At 44.1% G+C, this 23,609-nt stretch overlaps 10 non-coding genes and 1 pseudogene across 10 annotated transcripts; all 11 read right to left on the bottom strand.

The window, feature by feature from the left end:
* Positions 1 to 153: 153 nt before the first annotated feature.
* On the bottom strand, positions 154 to 344 carry LOC141205961 (U2 spliceosomal RNA). The gene has a single exon (XR_012276631.1). It is a non-coding gene; the product is annotated as a U2 spliceosomal RNA (small nuclear RNA).
* A 1,115-nt stretch (positions 345 to 1,459) lies between these two features.
* On the bottom strand, positions 1,460 to 1,650 carry LOC141206087 (U2 spliceosomal RNA). Its single transcript, XR_012276753.1, has one exon. It is a non-coding gene; the product is annotated as a U2 spliceosomal RNA (small nuclear RNA).
* Positions 1,651 to 2,765: 1,115 nt separating this feature from the next.
* Positions 2,766 to 2,956, bottom strand: LOC141205810 (U2 spliceosomal RNA). The gene has a single exon (XR_012276482.1). It is a non-coding gene; the product is annotated as a U2 spliceosomal RNA (small nuclear RNA).
* A 1,115-nt stretch (positions 2,957 to 4,071) lies between these two features.
* On the bottom strand, positions 4,072 to 4,260 carry LOC141206259 (U2 spliceosomal RNA). The gene has a single exon (XR_012276915.1). It is a non-coding gene; the product is annotated as a U2 spliceosomal RNA (small nuclear RNA).
* A 6,599-nt stretch (positions 4,261 to 10,859) lies between these two features.
* Positions 10,860 to 11,050, bottom strand: LOC141205799 (U2 spliceosomal RNA). The gene has a single exon (XR_012276471.1). It is a non-coding gene; the product is annotated as a U2 spliceosomal RNA (small nuclear RNA).
* Positions 11,051 to 12,160: 1,110 nt separating this feature from the next.
* On the bottom strand, positions 12,161 to 12,342 carry LOC141206370 (U2 spliceosomal RNA). The gene has a single exon (XR_012276994.1). It is a non-coding gene; the product is annotated as a U2 spliceosomal RNA (small nuclear RNA).
* A 6,166-nt stretch (positions 12,343 to 18,508) lies between these two features.
* On the bottom strand, positions 18,509 to 18,699 carry LOC141205787 (U2 spliceosomal RNA). Its single transcript, XR_012276460.1, has one exon. It is a non-coding gene; the product is annotated as a U2 spliceosomal RNA (small nuclear RNA).
* A 1,109-nt stretch (positions 18,700 to 19,808) lies between these two features.
* On the bottom strand, positions 19,809 to 19,999 carry LOC141205775 (U2 spliceosomal RNA). The gene has a single exon (XR_012276448.1). It is a non-coding gene; the product is annotated as a U2 spliceosomal RNA (small nuclear RNA).
* Positions 20,000 to 21,108: 1,109 nt separating this feature from the next.
* LOC141206192 (U2 spliceosomal RNA) lies at positions 21,109 to 21,290 on the bottom strand. The gene has a single exon (XR_012276858.1). It is a non-coding gene; the product is annotated as a U2 spliceosomal RNA (small nuclear RNA).
* Positions 21,291 to 21,814: 524 nt separating this feature from the next.
* On the bottom strand, positions 21,815 to 21,930 carry LOC141206385 (U2 spliceosomal RNA; annotated as a pseudogene).
* Positions 21,931 to 23,038: 1,108 nt separating this feature from the next.
* On the bottom strand, positions 23,039 to 23,223 carry LOC141206258 (U2 spliceosomal RNA). The gene has a single exon (XR_012276914.1). It is a non-coding gene; the product is annotated as a U2 spliceosomal RNA (small nuclear RNA).
* Between the last annotated feature and the right edge of the window lie 386 nt (positions 23,224 to 23,609).

The following is a 23,609-nucleotide window of genomic DNA, read 5'->3' as shown; positions in this document are numbered from 1 at the left end:
CTTGTAATCTGGCTTCTGCAACTTTGAACATGAAAAATCCAATGAGGAGAAGAAAAGCAAAGCCAAAGAGTCCATCCCAAAATCCGACAAACAAGCAAAATGAACAAAAAACATTGAATTCAATTCTTTCTGATTTTAGAAACTGCATTAAAGAAGGGGTGCACCGGTCCTGGAGATACTGCAATACCAGGTCAATGCGTGGAGTGGAGAGAGCAAGCTCTTTTTCCATCTCCCTGTTCTAAAAATCCATTTAATATATGGTCCCCAGATAGGGGACGTATCAGATATTAAACTGATAAGAACAGATACTACACTTGATCTTAGCCAAAAGGCCGAGAAGCGATAACCAGAATTGGTTTCAAACTACGGAGCCACCCAAGGATCCTGAAAAGTCCATTTGTGGAGATGAGCTCCTGGACTCCCGTTAAGAAGACATGTTGTCAACCTCTAGATCCCTTACATGCCTGCACTTTTCGGCTTGCTGCTGCTGCAATCCACGCGTTTTAGATCTGCATAACTCCACCTCTTTAAACACAGCACCTTCACCCCCTGCTGTTCCCACCCGCCTCAACACCGTTGGAAGGGAGGAGAACCAATTAAGGCGGGGGGTGGGGTGGAACAAGCAGCTGTCTACCCTTAGCAGGAGGGCTCCTGATTACATACCTCTCCTGCTGCTGCTGCTGCTGGCTGTCCAGCAGCAGACTGAAGGTGGCTGCTGCTGTGCACAGGTATATAAAGGCTCAGAGCCTATTATGACACGCGCAGCCAGCGTTCCATTGCCACATTCCATCTACTGCAGGCAGGATACCTGGCTGGCTGAATGTCGCTGAGAAGCTCACAGAGACCGCCATAAGCAACAGTTTAACAGAATGCCACAGACTAATCAACCAAACTTTTTGGGTTGGGTTCTCTTTTATAGTCTGCAGGCATTAAATGAAAGAAGTCAGTGTTCCAGCAGAAGGAGACAACGTTTCAGAAAAGGCATTGTAGCAAACCAAAAAAGAAATTTTAAGCGCAGCAGAGTAACCAGCGCACATACCTGTTAGCTCAGGTGAGTTTAAAAGGCTGCTGTTGATAACAAGGGCATTTGCTAAATAGATGGTGTGTGTGCAACAATATACTGAAAGGTCAATTATATTGTGCAGCTTATCTCACCACCTGTAGTTATTTAGGTGAAAGCTCCAAAATGCTTGCCTAATATGTCTGTTTATCCAAAAGGAAGTAAAAAGGGAGAGCTAGAAAGATAGCATTGCATCACATTACATGGCAATGCAATGCACAGTTGCTGAAGTTGAACCAAAATGAGCTTGTAATCTGGCTTCTGCAACTTTGAACATGAAAAATCCAATGAGGAGAAGAAAAGCAAAGCCAAAGAGTCCATCCCAAAATCCGACAAACAAGCAAAATGAACAAAAAACATTGAATTCAATTCTTTCTGATTTTAGAAACTGCATTAAAGAAGGGGTGCACCGGTCCTGGAGATACGGCAATACCAGGTCAATGCGTGGAGTGGACAGAGCAAGCTCTTTTTCCATCTCCCTGTTCTAAAAATCCATTTAATATATGGTCCCCAGATAGGGGACGTATCAGATATTAAACTGATAAGAACAGATACTACACTTGATCTTAGCCAAAAGGCCGAGAAGCGATAACCAGAATTGGTTTCAAACTACGGAGCCACCCAAGGATCCTGAAAAGTCCATTTGTGGAGATGAGCTCCTGGACTCCCGTTAAGAAGACATGTTGTCAACCTCTAGATCCCTTACATGCCTGCACTTTTCGGCTTGCTGCTGCTGCAATCCACGCGTTTTAGATCTGCATAACTCCACTTCTTTAAACACAGCACCTTCACCCCCTGCTGTTCCCACCCGCCTCAACACCGTTGGAAGGGAGGAGAACCAATTAAGGCGGGGGGTGGGGTGGAACGAGCAGCTGTCTACCCTTAGCAGGAGGGCTCCTGATTACATACCTCTCCTGCTGCTGCTGCTGCTGGCTGTCCAGCAGCAGACTGAAGGTGGCTGCTGCTGTGCACAGGTATATAAAGGCTCAGAGCCTATTATGACACGCGCAGCCAGCGTTCCATTGCCACATTCCATCTACTGCAGGCAGGATACCTGGCTGGCTGAATGTCGCTGAGAAGCTCACAGAGACCGCCATAAGCAACAGTTTAACAGAATGCCACAGACTAATCAACCAAACTTTTTGGGTTGGGTTCTCTTTTATAGTCTGCAGGCATTAAATGAAAGAAGTCAGTGTTCCAGCAGAAGGAGACAACGTTTCAGAAAAGGCATTGTAGCAAACCAAAAAAGAAATTTTAAGCGCAGCAGAGTAACCAGCGCACATACCTGTTAGCTCAGGTGAGTTTAAAAGGCTGCTGTTGATAACAAGGGCATTTGCTAAATAGATGGTGTGTGTGCAACAATATACTGAAAGGTCAATTATATTGTGCAGCTTATCTCACCACCTGTAGTTATTTAGGTGAAAGCTCCAAAATGCTTGCCTAATATGTCTGTTTATCCAAAAGGAAGTAAAAAGGGAGAGCTAGAAAGATAGCATTGCATCACATTACATGGCAATGCAATGCACAGTTGCTGAAGTTGAACCAAAATGAGCTTGTAATCTGGCTTCTGCAACTTTGAACATGAAAAATCCAATGAGGAGAAGAAAAGCAAAGCCAAAGAGTCCATCCCAAAATCCGACAAACAAGCAAAATGAACAAAAAACATTGAATTCAATTCTTTCTGATTTTAGAAACTGCATTAAAGAAGGGGTGCACCGGTCCTGGAGATACTGCAATACCAGGTCAATGCGTGGAGTGGACAGAGCAAGCTCTTTTTCCATCTCCCTGTTCTAAAAATCCATTTAATATATGGTCCCCAGATAGGGGACGTATCAGATATTAAACTGATAAGAACAGATACTACACTTGATCTTAGCCAAAAGGCCGAGAAGCGATAACCAGAATTGGTTTCAAACTACGGAGCCACCCAAGGATCCTGAAAAGTCCATTTGTGGAGATGAGCTCCTGGACTCCCGTTAAGAAGACATGTTGTCAACCTCTAGATCCCTTACATGCCTGCACTTTTCGGCTTGCTGCTGCTGCAATCCACGCGTTTTAGATCTGCATAACTCCACCTCTTTAAACACAGCACCTTCACCCCCTGCTGTTCCCACCCGCCTCAACACCGTTGGAAGGGAGGAGAACCAATTAAGGCGGGGGGTGGGGTGGAACGAGCAGCTGTCTACCCTTAGCAGGAGGGCTCCTGATTACATACCTCTCCTGCTGCTGCTGCTGCTGGCTGTCCAGCAGCAGACTGAAGGTGGCTGCTGCTGTGCACAGGTATATAAAGGCTCAGAGCCTATTATGACATGCGCAGCCAGCGTTCCATTGCCACATTCCATCTACTGCAGGCAGGATACCTGGCTGGCTGAATGTCGCTGAGAAGCTCACAGAGACCGCCATAAGCAACAGTTTAACAGAATGCCACAGACTAATCAACCAAACTTTTTGGGTTGGGTTCTCTTTTATAGTCTGCAGGCATTAAATGAAAGAAGTCAGTGTTCCAGCAGAAGGAGACAACGTTTCAGAAAAGGCATTGTAGCAAACCAAAAAAGAAATTTTAAGCGCAGCAGAGTAACCAGCGCACATACCTGTTAGCTCAGGTGAGTTTAAAAGGCTGCTGTTGATAACAAGGGCATTTGCTAAATAGATGGTGTGTGTGCAACAATATACTGAAAGGTCAATTATATTGTGCAGCTTATCTCACCACCTGTAGTTATTTAGGTGAAAGCTCCAAAATGCTTGCCTAATATGTCTGTTTATCCAAAAGGAAGTAAAAAGGGAGAGCTAGAAAGATAGCATTGCATCACATTACATGGCAATGCAATGCACAGTTGCTGAAGTTGAACCAAAATGAGCTTGTAATCTGGCTTCTGCAACTTTGAACATGAAAAATCCAATGAGGAGAAGAAAAGCAAAGCCAAAGAGTCCATCCCAAAATCCGACAAACAAGCAAAATGAACAAAAAACATTGAATTCAATTCTTTCTGATTTTAGAAACTGCATTAAAGAAGGGGTGCACCGGTCCTGGAGATACTGCAATACCAGGTCAATGCGTGGAGTGGACAGAGCAAGCTCTTTTTCCATCTCCCTGTTCTAAAAATCCATTTAATATATGGTCCCCAGATAGGGGACGTATCAGATATTAAACTGATAAGAACAGATAAGGTTTCAACGCAATTTTATTGATTCAAAAGTATATTTACAAAGGTTTTAAAAAAGAACATTTATAACATTACAATAAAATGATAAAACATGATAATAATCAATTCAAGTTTTTTGTAAAAACACAATTTACCATCATAAAACCATTGTAACAATTAAGAAAATCATAATTACAGATGTACTTGGGTTTATTTAATTACCACTAATTGTGTTCCATAATTGTACACACCACATAGAAGCCGCTTCTTTTGCTCCATACAGTTTTTTATCTCTGAAATAGTAAATATACATTTCACTTAAAGCAATTTTTATACAGTCTGTTGAATCAATATGATCATGTTTGAAGAGTAAAATATTTCTAACTTTCCACATGGCATTTTTAAAACAATTAATAATAATCCAGGCAACTCGGAATTGTTTAAAATTTGGACACTTAAAAAGACCATAAAAGACATAAAAGTGATTAAAATCTTTCAGGCCACATGCCCATTTTAAAAGTGGGCCTACCTTTCTCCAAACCTCCTGTGCAAAAGGACAATTCCAAAAGAGATGCAATACAGACTCACTTTCCCCGCATATATCTCTTGGACATTTGGCTCTCGCCACCAGCCCCCGCCTATGTTGAAACTCACGGGTAGGGAGGCACTGGTGGACGATAGCCCAGGCAAGGTCCTTGTGTACATTTGCAAGATATTTCCCGTACACATTTCGCCACACCGTTTTGGACCTTGCCTGTGAAAAATTGGAGACAGGAATTGTGTCCTCAGAGTGTCTGCAAGCAATAGATACCTTCCTTTGGTCCCCCAATATATCAGGCTCCAATTCCTGGAGACCTAAAAGTCTGACCGTTTTCTCAAGTATCACATACTGTTTAGGTGGGCACAGGAGCACAGGAGAACTTAAAGGTAGGCTAAACCACCTTTTAAAAATCATTCCTGCTGCATATTTTAAAAAATAACTAAAAATGCCATCAGATTTAAAAACCTTAAAACAGAAGCAGAAATACTTTATATGGAAAAAGGTAAAAAAATTGGGTACATCTTTACCTCCATTAGATTTACATTTGTACATCAGATCTCTTTTTAACTTTTCCATTTTTGAACCCCATAAAAACATAAAAACAATTCTTGTTACTTTCTTGATTTGTAAATTGGAAGGGGGAAACACCATTGCAACATACAACATAATGGGAATTAAAACGGCTTTAATAATTAAAATTTTACCTTCCATACTAAGGTTCCTTAAATTCCACAATGAGATCTTTTTTTCTATTTTATCCATTGCAGAGTCCCAGTTAGGGTCCCCCTCATTGGCTTGGTTAAAAATAATTCCTAAAATTTTTATGTGATTTTTCTGTATCACTATCCCAGGGGTCAAAGAGGAGTCCCATCCACCCACATTAAAACAGTCACATTTATCTATATTTAATTTAAAACATGAGGCTTCACAGAAAAATTGTGTGTTTCTCAATACCCTCCTCAGAGATGTGGAATCTGGACATAGTATGGTAACATCATCCATGTAACTTAGGGCTTTAAGTTGCATACCCCTACTCCCAGGAATAGGTACCCCTTTAATTACTTTATCTTTTCTCAGTATGGTTAATAGTGGTTCCATAACACAGATAAAGAGCAGTGGTGAGAGAGGGCACCCTTGTTTCACCCCTGATAATAGAGGAACCCCCTTCGTTAAAAACCCATTTACAGAAATTTGACTAAAACAAGAATGATATAAAAGCATAATGCGGGTTAAAATTTTCTCTGGAAACGCCATTTTTTTAAGAACCATAAAAAGAAATTCATGCGATACCCTGTCAAAAGCTTTTTCAAAGTCTAAGGATAAAATAGCAAGGTTTTGACTTCTCTCTTTTGAATACCATATGGTATCCCTAATTATGTTGAGGGACTCAGCTATGGTTCTTCCGGGAACACCACATACCTGGTTAGGTTGAATTAATTTGGCTATAAAGGGTTTTAAACGGACTGCAATAAGTTTAGCTAAAATTTTATAATCAAGGTTTAAAAGCGTAATAGGCCGCCAGTTTTTAAGTTGGCTCCTATCCCCTTTTTTATATATTAAAGATACCAGACCTCTCCTCCAAGATGGGGGTAATTTATTAGTATTAAAAGCTTCTTTAAACAATAAAAACATATCGTTCTTTAAAATTCCCCAAAAAGTCAGATAAAACTCAATCGGTAGACCGTCTTCCCCAGGGGCTTTCCCACTGGAGAAACTTTTAAAAATCTGTAAAAGTTCCTCACTGGTGAGATCCCTAGATAAAATACCCTGGTCTAAAATATCTAACTTAAAATCAAGGGAATTAATAGCATACTCTAAAAAGGATGGATCTATAACTTTAGTGTTAAAAAGAAGTTGATAAAAATTAAAAGCTTTTCCTAACATACCCTTAATATCATTTTCACCTTCAAGATTTAGGATTGCGTCCCTCCTCCCCATTACCTTTTTGAAGAAGAATCAGGAGCATTTCTCTCCTTCCTCCAGGTGCTGTACATGGGAGTTAAAAATTATTTGTTTTCCTTTTTCATTAAGAGCATTTTTTATTTCAGACTAAAGATTTGCAATATCATCATCCACATCAATACCAACTTCTTTTAGTTTAAAGAGTACTTGTAATCTCATATTAAAAACATAAAACCACTGCTTTTTCTTTTTTGCTTTCATTTTCCCTGCCTTAATAAAAAATAATTTAATCTTAGGTTTAATGCTCTCCCACCAATCCAGCATCGTGGCGCGGGGGTCTCTCTTTGATTGCCAGCACTGGTAGGCCTGCACAAACCTCTTTTGAATATCAATATCCTCTAGGAGAGTTGTATTTAATCTCCATGGGCCTCTTGAGGTATTTTGTTCCCCTGCTAACTCTAAAAACACAGATAAAACTTTATGATCAGAGAATAAATTAGATAAAAGAAAACATTTACAAGGTTTAAAGGCAGTAGAAGCAAATATGAAATCAATTCTAGAAGAAACTCTTCCATTGGACCATGTAACACCTGGATCCGCCGGCAAGAGTTCCTTCCAGCAGTCCTGTAATCTAAAATCATCAATTAAACTTTTCAACAAATAGGAGGTACGGTCTTTACGATTCACATCCCCACCCTGCCGGGATTCCCCATCACGTAAACAATTAAAATCTCCTCCCACTAGCAGGGGGGTTGACCCAACACAAAATAATGGCAATATTTCAAGTAAATCCGCCCTTTCCTGCTTCCCAGGAGGAGCGTACACATTTAATAAACGTAAAGAAAGTCCATTAAAAACAAGATGTATTAAAATAGCTCTGCCAGGTATAATTTCAGTCACAGATTGAATGATGGTAGAATGTCCACGGCAAAGTAGTCCAACTCCGGCAGCACGACAGTCATTAGCACCGGACCACACAGAAGCGCCCAGTTTCCAGTCTTCTTTTAAGTCCTTATAATTTAAATTACTCTGTATACCACATTCTTGTAGAAAGCAGAAATCAAAGTCCAATGTCTCTAAATAAGAAAATAAAGCAGCCCTACGTGTAGGGCTCTTTAGGGACCTCACATTTAGTGAGGAGATTTTAAGAGGAACAGACATTAAGAAGAATCAGGATCTGAAGATGGGAAGAAGTCAATACACGGCACCTCCTCCTCCGCATCTCCAGGGGTCAGGATTTGTTTAATATTACCGGGATCTGAAGCAGGCAAAAAGGCATCATCCACTTTTGGCTCCTCATCTGGACCTCGACATCCGTGTTTTCTTTGGATATCAGGTTGCTTTACGTCCTCCCGTTGCCTTTTCAGAGGCTGGGAGCTGTCCATCTTTTCCAAGTCCTGTGCATCTGCAGTCCTCATGGCGGTCTGGTCTATGGAACGGGTGTCATCCCTCTGGGTCGTCTTGTCCTCTGGTCTGGTCACGGAACTACTGCGACTTCTGGTTCGAGGACCAGGGCTCGACTGGGTCTTAGCCGGGTCCTTTTTACTTCGCGCCCTAGAGGTCTCTCTTTCCGACACACTGGTTGATCGATTAAGGAGCGTACCCTTTTTGCCCTTACCCAAGATCACCGATGATGGTGTGGCGAATCTGGGTGCTTGCTTAATCGGGGTACTAGAGGTCTCCTCAGTTCCACATAATGCCGGTGGTGCATTCATGCTGGATGAGGACCCTTCCTCTTGACTCTGAGATACGGCAACATCTAGAGCCAGAACATCGATCAATTCCACAGAGAGCGAACCCTCGGTTAATCTTATGGAACCCCTACGACAGTCCTTCTGTGGAACTACCAGCGGGCCCTCTGGCGGAGCCGTTGAAGGATTTGGTCCGGACCGGTCAGCGTGCGCCAACCCAGGTCCAGGGGCAGGTGTAGTAATACTCCCTCCGAAGTATTCTTGGATAGTCAGTTGACCTGACTTAAACATGTCATATGTTTTTGACTTTTTGCTCGGACAATTCCTGAAGGCGTGACCTGCCTTCCCACATAGGTTACATACGATCTCAGAGTCACACGTAGCGGAGGTGTGCCCACTCTTACCGCACTTGTTGCAAAAGACTACATGAGCCCTTGTACAATTTTCTCGTGTATGCCCATATTCATGACAATTCCGGCATTGAAGGGGCATTCCTGGGTAGCGTAGGAATCCCCTGACATTACCAATGGCAAAATTAGCAGGCGGGTGGTGAAGACCACCAATGCCGCTCTGATCTGGATGGAACTTCACCAGGTATTTCCTCTTCCCATTCCAGAAGCGCTGGGAGTTGAGGATATCATGTGAGAAGCGCACTGACTTGCAGTAACGCTTCAAAAAGGTTTCGATATCGCCCTCAGAGACGAATGGGCTGTACATGAAGATCACCAAGGGTACTTCCTCTTCACCGTACAGGAAGTCAAAGCTCAGCCCGTTCAGTCTCTCATCGTCCTTGTCCGCAACCATCAGTGCTGCATGGATATTATCACAGCATGATTTAGCCATAAAGGAAATGGTATATCGCCCACGGAATTCCTGATCGTAAAGACACAGGATCTTATCTCGCTCCAGGTGGAAGAACCCAAAAAGAATCTCATGCACGATGTACTGCAGATTCTTCTCATGGCGCTGGCATTCATCCACCATGATTCTAATGGACTGTCGCAGTGGAGTCTCCCCCACCGCAGATCCAAAAGAAAAAGGCATTTTCGGCCCTCAGGGACTAAGCCCTCCCCCAATAGTAACAAGGGAATGAATCCCACAAAAGCAGGAACAAACCCAAGACCGAGGGAGGGGTACCCCAAGAACTTACACAGCCCACTAAGCGATAAAGCTCAGCAAAGGAAAACGCCCTTATTTCCTCGGGTCGCCCCGAAGACAAGACGCGATCGCTCCCCGTTGTCCGGGGACTAAGCCGACCTGCCAATAGCTGCAAGGGGGTGAAGCTCCCTCCGTTAAGAGAGAGCGATCCCCCAAGGCCAACAAGTCGGGTACCCCAGGCACCTCCTAGCCGAGACCAAGGCAGCAACCGTTAGATCACTGCACCTGATCCTAGCCAAAAGGCCGAGAAGCGATAACCAGAATTGATTTCGAACTACGGAGCCACCCAAGGATCCTGAAGAGTCCATTTGTGGAGATGAGCTCCTGGACTCCCGTTAAGAAGACATGTTGTCAACCTCTAGATCCCTTACATGCCTGCACTTTTCGGCTTGCTGCTGCTGCAATCCACGCGTTTTAGATCTGCATAACTCCACCTCTTTAAACACAGCACCCTCACCCCCTGCTGTTCCCACCCGCCTCAACACCGTTGGAAGGGAGGAGAACCAATTAAGGCGGGGGGTGGGGTGGAACGAGCAGCTGTCTACCCTTAGCAGGAGGGCTGCTGATTACTTACCTCTCCTGCTGCTGCTGGCTGTCCAGCAGCAGACTGAAGGTGGCTGCTGCTGTGCGCAGGTATATAAAGGCTCAGAGCCTATTATGACACGCGCAGCCAGCGTTCCATTGCCACATTCCATCTACTGCAGGCAGGATACCTGGCTGGCTGAATGTCGCTGAGAAGCTCACAGAGACCGCCATAAGCAACAGTTTAACAGAATGCCACAGACTAATCAACCAAACTTTTTGGGTTGGGTTCTCTTTTATAGTCTGCAGGCATTAATTGAAAGAAGTCAGTGTTCCAGCAGAGGGAGACAACGTTTCAGAAAAGGCATTGTAGCAAACCAAAAAAGAAATTTTAAGCGCAGCAGAGTAACCAGCGCACATACCTGTTAGCTCAGGTGAGTTTAAAAGGCTGCTGTTGATAACAAGGGCATTTGCTAAATAGATGGTGTGTGTGCAACAATATACTGAAAGGTCAATTATATTGTGCAGCTTATCTCACCACCTGTAGTTATTTAGGTGAAAGCTCCAAAATGCTTGCCTAATATGTCTGTTTATCCAAAAGGAAGTAAAGAGGGAGAGCTAGAAAGATAGCATTGCGTTACATTACATGGCAATGCAATGCACAGTTGCTGAAGTTGAACCAAAATGAGCTTGTCATCTGGCTTCTGCAACTTTGAACATGAAAAATCCAATGAGGAGAAGAAAAGCAAAGCCAAAGAGTCCATCCCAAAATCCGACAAACAAGCAAAATAAACAAAAAACATTGAATTCAATACTTTCTGATTTTAGAAACTGCATTAAAGAAGGGGTGCACCGGTCCTGGAGATACTGCAATACCAGGTCAATGCGTGGAGTGGACAGAGCAAGCTCTTTTTCCATCTCCCTGTTCTAAAAATCCATTTAATATATGGTCCCCAGATAGGGGACGTATCAGATATTAAACTGATAAGAACAGATACTACACTTGATCTTAGCCAAAAGGCCGAGAAGCGATAACCAGAATTGGTTTCGAACTACGGAGCCACCCAAGGATCCTGAAGAGTCCATTTGTGGAGATGAGCTCCTGGACTCCCGTTAAGAAGACATGTTGTCAACCTCTAGATCCCTTACATGCCTGCACTTTTCGGCTTGCTGCTGCTGCAATCCACGTGTTTTAGATCTGCATAACTCCACCTCTTTAAACACAGCACCTTCACCCCCTGCTGTTCCCACCCGCCTCAACACCGTTGGAAGGGAGGAGAACCAATTAAGGCGGGGGGGTGGGGTGGAACGAGCAGCTGTCTACCCTTAGCAGGAGGGCTGCTGATTACTTACCTCTCCTGCTGCTGCTGGCTGTCCAGCAGCAGACTGAAGGTGGCTGCTGCTGTGCGCAGGTATATAAAGGCTCAGAGCCTATTATGACACGCGCAGCCAGCGTTCCATTGCCACATTCCATCTACTGCAGGCAGGATACCTGGCTGGCTGAATGTCGCTGAGAAGCTCACAGAGACCGCCATAAGCAACAGTTTAACAGAATGCCACAGACTAATCAACCAAACTTTTTGGGTTGGGTTCTCTTTTATAGTCTGCAGGCATTAATTGAAAGAAGTCAGTGTTCCAGCAGAGGGAGACAACGTTTCAGAAAAGGCATTGTAGCAAACCAAAAAAGAAATTTTAAGCGCAGCAGAGTAACCAGCGCACATACCTGTTAGCTCAGGTGAGTTTAAAAGGCTGCTGTTGATAACAAGGGCATTTGCTAAATAGATGGTGTGTGTGCAACAATATACTGAAAGGTCAATTATATTGTGCAGCTTATCTCACCACCTGTAGTTATTTAGGTGAAAGCTCCAAAATGCTTGCCTAATATGTCTGTTTATCCAAAAGGAAGTAAAGAGGGAGAGCTAGAAAGATAGCATTGCGTTACATTACATGGCAATGCAATGCACAGTTGCTGAAGTTGAACCAAAATGAGCTTGTCATCTGGCTTCTGCAACTTTGAACATGAAAAATCCAATGAGGAGAAGAAAAGCAAAGCCAAAGAGTCCATCCCAAAATCCGACAAACAAGCAAAATGAACAAAAAACATTGAATTCAATACTTTCTGATTTTAGAAACTGCATTAAAGAAGGGGTGCACCGGTCCTGGAGATACTGCAATACCAGGTCAATGCGTGGAGTGGACAGAGCAAGCTCTTTTTCCATCTCCCTGTTCTAAAAATCCATTTAATATATGGTCCCCAGATAGGGGACGTATCAGATATTAAACTGATAAGGTTTCAACAAATTTTAGTAAGTGCGTAAAAGATGGTTTACAATCAAAAACAACAACACAAACAGTACATTATTAAAACACAGAATTCCACCCATAAAAACCCCATATACGATTGGCATCCCTTCTCCCAATACTTTTGACATCCCTCAAGTAATAAATATACATCTGGCTAAAAGCAATTTTAAGACAATCCTTCACAGAAATAGCATCACGTTTAAAAAGTAAAATATTGCGTGCCTTCCAAAGGGCGTCTTTAAAACAGTTAATTATACACCAACATATACAATACTGTTGAGGGGTCGGACATTTAAAAAGGCCATATAAAACATATTCATGGTTAAAATCTCTTAAACCGCAAGTCCATTTTAAAAGAATCCCAACTTTGTGCCAAAGTTCCTGTGCAAATGGGCAATTCCACATAAGGTGCAAGGTGGTTTCGTCATAAACACATGAGTCTCTGGGGCATTTTGCTCTGGCCACCAGGCCTCTCCTGTGTTGAAACTCTCTGGTGGGGAGGCACTGGTGGACCACCATCCATGCGATATCCTTATGTCCATTTGCTAAGAATTTCCCGAAGACATTCTTCCAAACTTGCTTCGATCTCTCTTCTGAGAAATTTACTATGGGGGTCACATCTTCATTCCTCCTCAGAAAAGATAAAAGCTTCTTGCGGTCTTTAAAAATGTCCATATTAAAATCACCAAGGCTATAAAATCGAACAGTCTTTTCTAAGATTGCTTGGTGTTTGGGGGGGCATAGTAAAACAGGGGAATTCAACGACAACTTAAACCATCTTTTAAAAATCATCCCACAAGTATATTTTAAAAAATAACTTAGCGCACTATTACCATTAAAATGTTTGAAACAAAAGCAGAAATAATTTAAATACAAATAAATATGTAAGTCGGGGACATCCCTTCCGCCGTTCATTTTATTCTTCCTCATTATTTCTCGCCTTAATTTTTCCATTTTGGAGTTCCATAAAAACATAAAGATCATCCTAGTCATTTTTTTAATTAAAACATCAGGGGGGGGTACACCATAGCTATATACAGTATGAGGGGTAACAACACTGATTTTATAATTAAAATTTTCCCCTCCATTGTTAGGGACCTCAAACCCCAAAATGATATTTTCTTTGACATTTTTTCTATGACATTCTCCCAGCTTTGAGTTCCCACATTCTCCTCGTTAAAAACAACTCCAAGAATTTTTACATTGTCTCGTTTTATAGTGAGCTGCGGGAGTTGGGCGGTGTCCCAGGATCCCAAAGTCAGACATTCAGATTTATTTAAATTAAGTTTAAACCCGGATGCCTGGGAAAAAAATTCAATGCGCAACACCGCCCTCCGGAGGGAAGCAGGGTCCACGCACACAACCGTCACGTCATCCATGTAGCCAAAGACTCTCACATCACTGCCACCTCCGCCAGGAACAGGAACCCCTCTAATCACTTTGTCTTTCCTTATTGCGCTCAGCAGGGGCTCGATGGCGCAGATGAACAGGATGGGCGACAAGGGGCATCCCTGCTTCACTCCGGACTCAAGGGGAACTCCATCTGTTAAAAAGCCATTAAGAGAAATTTGACTAAAACAATTTTTATATAAAATCTTAATACAATTTAAAAGCATATTAGGGATACCCATTCTTTTTAAAACTCTAAAAAGAAATCTATGAGAGACTCTATCGAAAGCTTTTTCAAAATCTAGGGCTAAAAGAGCTACATTTTGACCCCGGTCTCTGGAATACCAAATTACATCCCTTAATACGTTTAAAACCTCTGAAATACTTCTGCCTGGTACACTACATACCTGCTCAGGCCGGATCAGTTTGGCAATGACACTCCTGAGCCGGTCAGCAACCACCTTAGCAAGTACCTTGTAATCAACATTTAGGAGAGTTATGGGTCTCCAATTCGCTAGAGCACTGCGATCACCTTTTTTATATATCAAAGACACCACTCCTCTCCTCCACGAAAATGGCAACTGTTCAGAAATAAAAACTTCTTTAAAAAGCATAAAAAGGTCCTCTTTTAAAATGTCCCAAAAAGTAAGGTAAAATTCTACAGGTAGTCCGTCACACCCAGGTGCTTTACCCTTAGAGAAACTTTTAAAAACATAAAATAATTCCTCTAAAACAATATCGCGTTCTAAAACCTCCTGGTCTGTAAAATTTAACTTAAAATCGAGATCATTAAGAGCATCAGATAAAAAGGACTCATCTATACACTTTTTACTAAAAAGATGCTTATAAAAGTTAAAAGTAGCATTCAACATTCCCTGCATAGAGGTTTCACCCTCTAGATTTGTGATCACTTCTCTTTTATCCATGACTTTTTTGAAGAAGAAGCGAGAGCACTTCTCCCCCTCCTCCAAGTGCTGCATTCTAGAGTTAAAAATAATCTCTTTCCCCTTTGTGTCTATGCAGTTCTGGATTTCAGTTTTTAGGCCAGCAATATCATCTCCCACCTCCACCCCTAGCTCTTTGAATTTAAAAAGTGTTTGTAGTTTGGTGTTAAGATCACTAAAACATCTTTTTTTCTCTCTAGCTTTACGTCTCCCTGCTTTTATAAAAAACATTCTGACTTTTTTTTTCAAATTTTCCCACCAGGTTACCATAGGGGCATCAGAAGGTTTTTGTCGCCGCCAGGCTTGATAGGCTTTACCAAAGTCTTGTCGAATCAGAGGGTCCTCCAGCAGGTAAGTACTTAGACGCCAGAGGCCCCTGTTGACCCTCTGTTCATCCCGGTATTCTAGGTGCACCTCCAAGCCCTTATGGTCAGAAAATATATTTGATGTTAAAACACATTTTACAGGGTTAAAATCATCTGATAGGAAAATAAAATCGATCCTGGAAGACACCCCTCTTCCGGACCACGTATAACCAGGGTCCGTCGGCAGAAGTTACCTCCACGCATCGCATAATTTAAAATCAGTTATAAAATCTTTCAATAGATGACATGACTTATCCAATTTGCGTAAAGGGTCACCCCCCGCTCGTTGTTCACTAGCACAAAGACAATTAAAATCACCCCCTACGATCAGGGGAGATGACCCAGTACAGTACAATGGCAATATCCCAAATAAATTAATTCTCTCTTGCTTGTCAGGGGAAGCATAAACATTCATTACACGTAGGGTAAAACCATTAAATTTAAAATGCACTAAAACCACTCTGCCTGGTACTATTTCTGTGACAGTATTTATAGTAATATTTCTCCCACGACAGAGGAAGCCCACCCCCGCTGACTTGTTGTCATTGGAGCCAGACCAGATGGAGGGCCCCAGTCTCCAATCTGTCTTGATGTCATTATAATTTAGTGCATGTTGTATCCCGCATTCCTGTAATAAACATATGTCAAAGTCAGTGGTTTCTAAGTACTTAAATAGAGCAGCCCTACGAACTGGGCTCTTTAATGACCTCACATTCAGTGAGACAAGTCTTAATGTGGGCATTCATAGGTCAGGGTGGTGGATCTTCCATGAGGACACCTGACTCAAAGCCCTGTATGTCAAATTGCTCCAGGACATCCGGGCTAGAGGACCCAAACGACTCGATATTCTGTGAGCTGGCGGTTGCCCCCTCGTAGGTCACGGTTCCCAGCCACATTCCAGGAGATGCTGGGGCTTCGACATTCCGTCTCTTTTTCGGGGCAGACTCCACCAGGTCACTGGTGCAGTCCTCCTCTTCCTCCACCTCCTCCAGGGGGAGAGACTGGTCCATCAGGATAAGATCACCAACACAGATTCCCTGATGTTCGCCACCTAGAAGCAAAGCCCCCTCATCTGGCTGGCTAATCGCCCTGGAAGATCCTGAGGCCATCGCTGCGTGGTCCCCTGTAGCCAACCGCACAGGGGCACCACCCTCCAGCCCAACAGGATCGGTATCGGGAACCATCGACACGGAGGATACCCTCCCAGAAGGAGGACCCCTCCGCTCCGGTCCATGTGAGGTCCGCCCATCGTTAAGGGACTTCGATTCAGGGGCCGCCCCAGAGGGGCCTCCGGCTCCCTGCTCCATCCCAGCCTTCTCGCCCTTCGAACCGCCCTCCGACGCCGGCCCGCCAGTGAAGACCGGCGGGCGCATCGGCTCAGCTGCAGAAGATGCAGCTTCTGCGTAGGTCCTGGTCCTGGTCCTGTTGGGGCATCCTCGGAACATGTGCCCCGCCTCACCACAAAGATTGCATTTCCTCCCAGCGGGACAGTCCTTCATTAAATGTCCGTAACAGCTGCAATTATTGCAGCGGTCTACTTTCCTGCCCGTGCAGGACGTTTGGGTATGACCCATTTGTCCACAGTTCCTGCAACATACCGGCATTCCAGGGTAAAATAAGTAGCCTCTGCTCTTACCGATCACAAATGTTGAGGGAGGGTGTAGCATTCCTCCCACTCCGCTTGGGTCCCTCTTTAGACGGGCCATGTACCTCCTCTTGCCGCACCAGAAGCCTACCGCGTTCTTCACAGTGCCCAGGTATCTCAGATCATCACAATAACGGATAAGGTAGGTCGAGATGTCTGCAGCTTCCACAAAGGGGTTCGGGAAATGCACCACGATAGGGATCTCGTCATAGGCATACAAGAGACAAAAGGTTAGTCCATCCAATTCATCTAAGTAGTTTTTCTCATTTACCTTTTGTACGAGTTGGTGACAGCATCCCTGGCTCTTGAAGGTGATGGTGTAAGTCCCCTTGTACTCATTGTCCTGGAAGCAGAATATGTCTTCCCGCCGAAACTCCAGAACTCCAAGCAGAATCCTATGGCAGATGTAGTCCAAGTTCTTCTCCGTCCTCGATCCTGCTCCAACTTCAATCCTCACGGTGTTCCGCATCCGGGCATCACCCGATGAATATGTGAGCGTTGCCGGCATCCTTCACTCAGGAACGTACCGACTCTTCTCTCTGAAAGGCGCAAGCCTTCATGGGATCCCTTCCCGTTGCTCCCGGACTAATCCTTCCTCCCAATAGCAGCAGGGGGGTTAAGTCCCTCCGAAGAGGAACGATCCCCCCAGGCCGAGAGAAAGGGTACCAAGAGCACCTCACAGGCAAGACCACACAGGTAAACCTGATAGATCGTGCCAAAAGGCCGAGAAGCGATCACCAGAATTGGTTTCGAACTACGGAGCCACCCAAGGATCCTGAAGAGTCCATTTGTGGAGATGAGCTCCTGGACTCCAGTTAAGAAGACATGTTGTCAACCTCTAGATCCCTTACATGCCTGCACTTTTCGGCTTGCTGCTGCTGCAATCCACGCGTTTTAGATCTGCATAACTCCACCTCTTTAAACACAGCACCCTCACCCCCTGCTGTTCCCACCCGCCTCAACACCATTGGAAGGGAGGAGAACCAATTAAGGCGGGGGGTGGGGTGGAACGAGCAGCTGTCTACCCTTAGCAGGAGGGCTGGTGAATACTTACCTCTCCTGCTGCTGCTGGCTGTCCAGCAGCAGACTGAAGGTGGCTGCTGCTGTGCGCAGGTATATAAAGGCTCAGAGCCTATTATGACACGCGCAGCCAGCGTTCCATTGCCATATTCCATCTACTGCAGGCAGGATACCTGGCTGGCTGAATGTCGCTGAGAAGCTCACAGAGACCGCCATAAGCAACAGTTTAACAGAATGCCACAGACTAATCAACCAAACTTTTTGGGTTGGGTTCTCTTTTATAGTCTGCAGGCATTAATTGAAAGAAGTCAGTGTTCCAGCAGAGGGAGACAACGTTTCAGAAAAGGCATTGTAGCAAACCAAAAAAGAAATTTTAAGCGCAGCAGAGTAACCAGCGCACATACCTGTTAGCTCAGGTGAGTTTAAAAGGCTGCTGTTGATAGCAAGGGCATTTGCTAAATAGATGGTGTGTGTGCAACAATATACTGAAAGGTCAATTATATTGTGCAGCTTATCTCACCACCTGTAGTTATTTAGGTGAAAGCTCCAAAATGCTTGCCTAATATGTCTGTTTATCCAAAAGGAAGTAAAGAGGGAGAGCTAGAACGATAGCATTGCGTTACATTACATGGCAATGCAATGCACAGTTGCTGAAGTTGAACCAAAATGAGCTTGTCATCTGGCTTCTGCAACTTTGAACATGAAAAATCCAATGAGGAGAAGAAAAGCAAAGCCAAAGAGTCCATCCCAAAATCCGACAAACAAGCAAAATGAACAAAAAACATTGAATTCAATACTTTCTGATTTTAGAAACTGCATTAAAGAAGGGGTGCACCGGTCCTGGAGATACTGCAATACCAGGTCAATGCGTGGAGTGGACAGAGCAAGCTCTTTTTCCATCTCCCTGTTCTAAAAATCCATTTAATATATGGTCCCCAGATAGGGGACGTATCAGATATTAAACTGATAAGAACAGATACTACACTTGATCTTAGCCAAAAGGCCGAGAAGCGATAACCAGAATTGGTTTTGAACTACGGAGCCACCCAAGGATCCTGAAGAGTCCATTTGTGGAGATGAGCTCCTGGACTCCCGTTAAGAAGACATGTTGTCAACCTCTAGATCCCTTACATGCCTGCACTTTTCGGCTTGCTGCTGCTGCAATCCACGCGTTTTAGATCTGCATAACTCCACCTCTTTAAACACAGCACTCTCACCCCCTGCTGTTCCCACCCGCCTCAACACCGTTGGAAGGGAGGAGAACCAATTAAGGCGGGGGGTGGGGTGGAACGAGCAGCTGTCTACCCTTAGCAGGAGGGCTGCTGATTACTTACCTCTCCTGCTGCTGCTGGCTGTCCAGCAGCAGACTGAAGGTGGCTGCTGCTGTGCGCAGGTATATAAAGGCTCAGAACCTATTATGACACGCGCAGCCAGCGTTCCATTGCCACATTCCATCTACTGCAGGCAGGATACCTGGCTGGCTGAATGTCGCTGAGAAGCTCACAGAGACCGCCATAAGCAACAGTTTAACAGAATGCCACAGACTAATCAACCAAACTTTTTGGGTTGGGTTCTCTTTTATAGTCTGCAGGCATTAATTGAAAGAAGTCAGTGTTCCAGCAGAGGGAGACAACGTTTCAGAAAAGGCATTGTAGCAAACCAAAAAAGAAATTTTAAGCGCAGCAGAGTAACCAGCGCACATACCTGTTAGCTCAGGTGAGTTTAAAAGGCTGCTGTTGATAAGAAGGGCATTTGCTAAATAGATGGTGTGTGTGCAACAATATACTGAAAGGTCAATTATATTGTGCAGCTTATCTCACCACCTGTAGTTATTTAGGTGAAAGCTCCAAAATGCTTGCCTAATATGTCTGTTTATCCAAAAGGAAGTAAAGAGGGAGAGCTAGAAAGATAGCATTGCGTTACATTACATGGCAATGCAATGCACAGTTGCTGAAGTTGAACCAAAATGAGCTTGTCATCTGGCTTCTGCAACTTTGAACATGAAAAATCCAATGAGGAGAAGAAAAGCAAAGCCAAAGAGTCCACCCCAAAATCCGACAAACAAGCAAAATGAACAAAAAACATTGAATTCAATACTTTCTGATTTTAGAAACTGCATTAAAGAAGGGGTGCACCGGTCCTGGAGATACTGCAATACCAGGTCAATGCGTGGAGTGGACAGAGCAAGCTCTTTTTCCATCTCCCTGTTCTAAAAATCCATTTAATATATGGTCCCCAGATAGGGGACGTATCAGATATTAAACTGATAAGAACAGATACTACACTTGATCTTAGCCAAAAGGCCGAGAAGCGATAACCAGAATTGGTTTCGAACTACGGAGCCACCCAAGGATCCTGAAGAGTCCATTTGTGGAGATGAGCTCCTGGACTCCCGTTAAGAAGACATGTTGTCAACCTCTAGATCCCTTACATGCCTGCACTTTTCGGCTTGCTGCTGCTGCAATCCACGCGTTTTAGATCTGCATAACTCCACCTCTTTAAACACAGCACCCTCACCCCCTCCTGTTCCCACCCGCCTCAACACCGTTGGAAGGGAGGAGAACCAATTAAGGCGGGGGGTGGGGTGGAACGAGCAGCTGTCTACCCTTAGCAGGAGGGCTGCTGATTACTTACCTCTCCTGCTGCTGCTGGCTGTCCAGCAGCAGACTGAAGGTGGCTGCTGCTGTGCGCAGGTATATAAAGGCTCAGAGCCTATTATGACACGCGCAGCCAGCATTCCATTGCCACATTCCATCTACTGCAGGCAGGATACCTGGCTGGCTGAATGTCGCTGAGAAGCTCACAGAGACCGCCATAAGCAACAGTTTAACAGAATGCCACAGACTAATCAACCAAACTTTTTGGGTTGGGTTCTCTTTTATAGTCTGCAGGCATTAATTGAAAGAAGTCAGTGTTCCAGCAGAGGGAGACAACGTTTCAGAAAAGGCATTGTAGCAAACCAAAAAAGAAATTTTAAGCACAGCAGAGTAACCAGCGCACATACCTGTTAGCTCAGGTGAGTTTAAAAGGCTGCTGTTGATAACAAGGGCATTTGCTAAATAGATGGTGTGTGTGCAACAATATACTGAAAGGTCAATTATATTGTGCAGCTTATCTCACCACCTGTAGTTATTTAGGTGAAAGCTCCAAAATGCTTGCCTAATATGTCTGTTTATCCAAAAGGAAGTAAAGAGGGAGAGCTAGAAAGATAGCATTGCGTTACATTACATGGCAATGCAATGCACAGTTGCTGAAGTTGAACCAAAATGAGCTTGTCATCTGGCTTCTGCAACTTTGAACATGAAAAATCCAATGAGGAGAAGAAAAGCAAAGCCAAAGAGTCCATCCCAAAATCCGACAAACAAGCAAAATGAACAAAAAACAATGAATTCAATACTTTCTGATTTTAGAAACTGCATTAAAGAAGGGGTGCACCGGTCCTGGAGATACTGCAATACCAGGTCAATGCGTGGAGTGGACAGAGCAAGCTCTTTTTCCATCTCCCTGTTCTAAAAATCCATTTAATATATGGTCCCCAGATAGGGGACGTATCAGATATTAAACTGATAAGAACAGATTTTTTGATTGAAGCTGCATCCAAGGCACTGAAAAATGTGACCGAAGTCACACCAAAACAGCGCACGAGGCGAGGATTCATGTGGACCCTTCCCGGAGGAGAGGGTCCCCAATAAACCATCCCCATCCCTCCGAGCCAGAAGGCCACAGCGAGGGTCAGGGATCTCCGATGCTCTCCCTAGCCGAAGCCGGAGAAGAGCCGTTTTCGTGCTCCCAGCTTCCATCTAGGCTGCCACCCTAGTGGAGCTGGAGCCTGTGTTGGTTTCTCAGCCCAAAGCTGACCGGACCTCCGACCGGGTTTATAAAAATTCCCCTTCCTAGCCCGGAGGCCAGGAATAGGGGGGGTTGCTCAGAAAGTATGATTGGCAAAGGTGCGGCGTGCTACGAAGCCAAGTCTTTCTGGGGTTCCCAGTCCCAGTAAGCTTGGACTCCCACCAGGGCGCCTACTCCTGGGGCACATTGCTCCAAAGCCCTCACACTTACCCAGCCTAGTGACTTCGATCCTGGAGGGCCATGTTTTCCATCAGATAACTCTATGAGCCACCTGGCGTACTAACAAGTGCACCAAACCAGTGTGTAATATGCATCAATTTACTAGGGCAGCCCAAGGACAAAACTGCCTTTTCAAAAGATACTACACTTGATCTTAGCCAAAAGGCCGAGAAGCGATAACCAGAATTGGTTTCGAACTACGGAGCCACCCAAGGATCCTGAAGAGTCCATTTGTGGAGATGAGCTCCTGGACTCCCGTTAAAAGACATGTTGTCAACCTCTAGATCCCTTACATGCCTGCACTTTTCGGCTTGCTGCTGCTGCAATCCACGCGTTTTAGATCTGCATAACTCCACCTCTTTAAACACAGCACCCTCACCCCCTGCTGTTCCCACCCGCCTCAACACCGTTGGAAGGGAGGAGAACCAATTAAGGCGGGGGGTGGGGTGGAACGAGCAGCTGTCTACCCTTAGCAGGAGGGCTGCTGATTACTTACCTCTCCTGCTGCTGCTGGCTGTCCAGCAGCAGACTGAAGGTGGCTGCTGCTGTGCGCAGGTATATAAAGGCTCAGAGCCTATTATGACACGCGCAGCCAGCGTTCCATTGCCACATTCCATCTACTGCAGGCAGGATACCTGGCTGGCTGAATGTCGCTGAGAAGCTCACAGAGACCGCCATAAGCAACAGTTTAACAGAATGCCACAGACTAATCAACCAAACTTTTTGGGTTGGGTTCTCTTTTATAGTCTGCAGGCATTAATTGAAAGAAGTCAGTGTTCCAGCAGAGGGAGACAACGTTTCAGAAAAGGCATTGTAGCAAACCAAAAAAGAAATTTTAAGCGCAGCAGAGTAACCAGCGCACATACCTGTTAGCTCAGGTGAGTTTAAAAGGCTGCTGTTGATAACAAGGGCATTTGCTAAATAGATGGTGTGTGTGCAACAATATACTGAAAGGTCAATTATATTGTGCAGCTTATCTCACCACCTGTAGTTATTTAGGTGAAAGCTCCAAAATGCTTGCCTAATATGTCTGTTTATCCAAAAGGAAGTAAAGAGGGAGAGCTAGAAAGATAGCATTGCGTTACATTACATGGCAATGCAATGCACAGTTGCTGAAGTTGAACCAAAATGAGCTTGTCATCTGGCTTCTGCAACTTTGAACATGAAAAATCCAATGAGGAGAAGAAAAGCAAAGCCAAAGAGTCCATCCCAAAATCCGACAAACAAGCAAAATGAACAAAAAACATTGAATTCAATACTTTCTGATTTTAGAAACTGCATTAAAGAAGGGGTGCACCGGTCCTGGAGATACTGCAATACCAGGTCAATGCGTGGAGTGGACAGAGCAAGCTCTTTTTCCATCTCCCTGTTCTAAAAATCCATTTAATATATGGTCCCCAGATAGGGGACGTATCAGATATTAAACTGATAAGAACAGATTTTTTTATTTTTTTTTTTATTTTAAAACCATTCAGTTTAGTTTTTTAGCAAACAGTATGAATTTCTCCAAAATTTGCTACTTAAAACTTCTCATCATCATGGTTCTATTTATTTAGCAGTAGTATAAGACGAGATATAATCACAAGGGAACATCCTTTACATAACACAAATGCAGAAACTTCAAGGAATCACAAAGAAAAAAATCACTGGTATTTGATAAGGTAATGCCACTTTTTAAATTTCCAAATCCCTTCGGCATCTGTGCCACCACCGCCTCTGCTGTCCAACTTATATATCAGGTATAGTCTTGAAAGAATAAGTCTAACACATTCATTCACTGATAAAGATTTCCTTTTGAAAAGTCCAAGGTTCCTTGCATCCCACAAACTCTCCATCACACAAGCCATTATCAACCAT

Source organism: Phyllobates terribilis, unplaced genomic scaffold, assembly GCF_046119375.1.
Source record: "Phyllobates terribilis strain yellow unplaced genomic scaffold, ASM4611937v1 Scaffold_142__1_contigs__length_4687701, whole genome shotgun sequence".
In the NCBI taxonomy this organism is placed as follows: domain Eukaryota; kingdom Metazoa; phylum Chordata; class Amphibia; order Anura; family Dendrobatidae; genus Phyllobates; species Phyllobates terribilis.
This window is presented reverse-complemented; position numbering and strand designations above follow the sequence as displayed.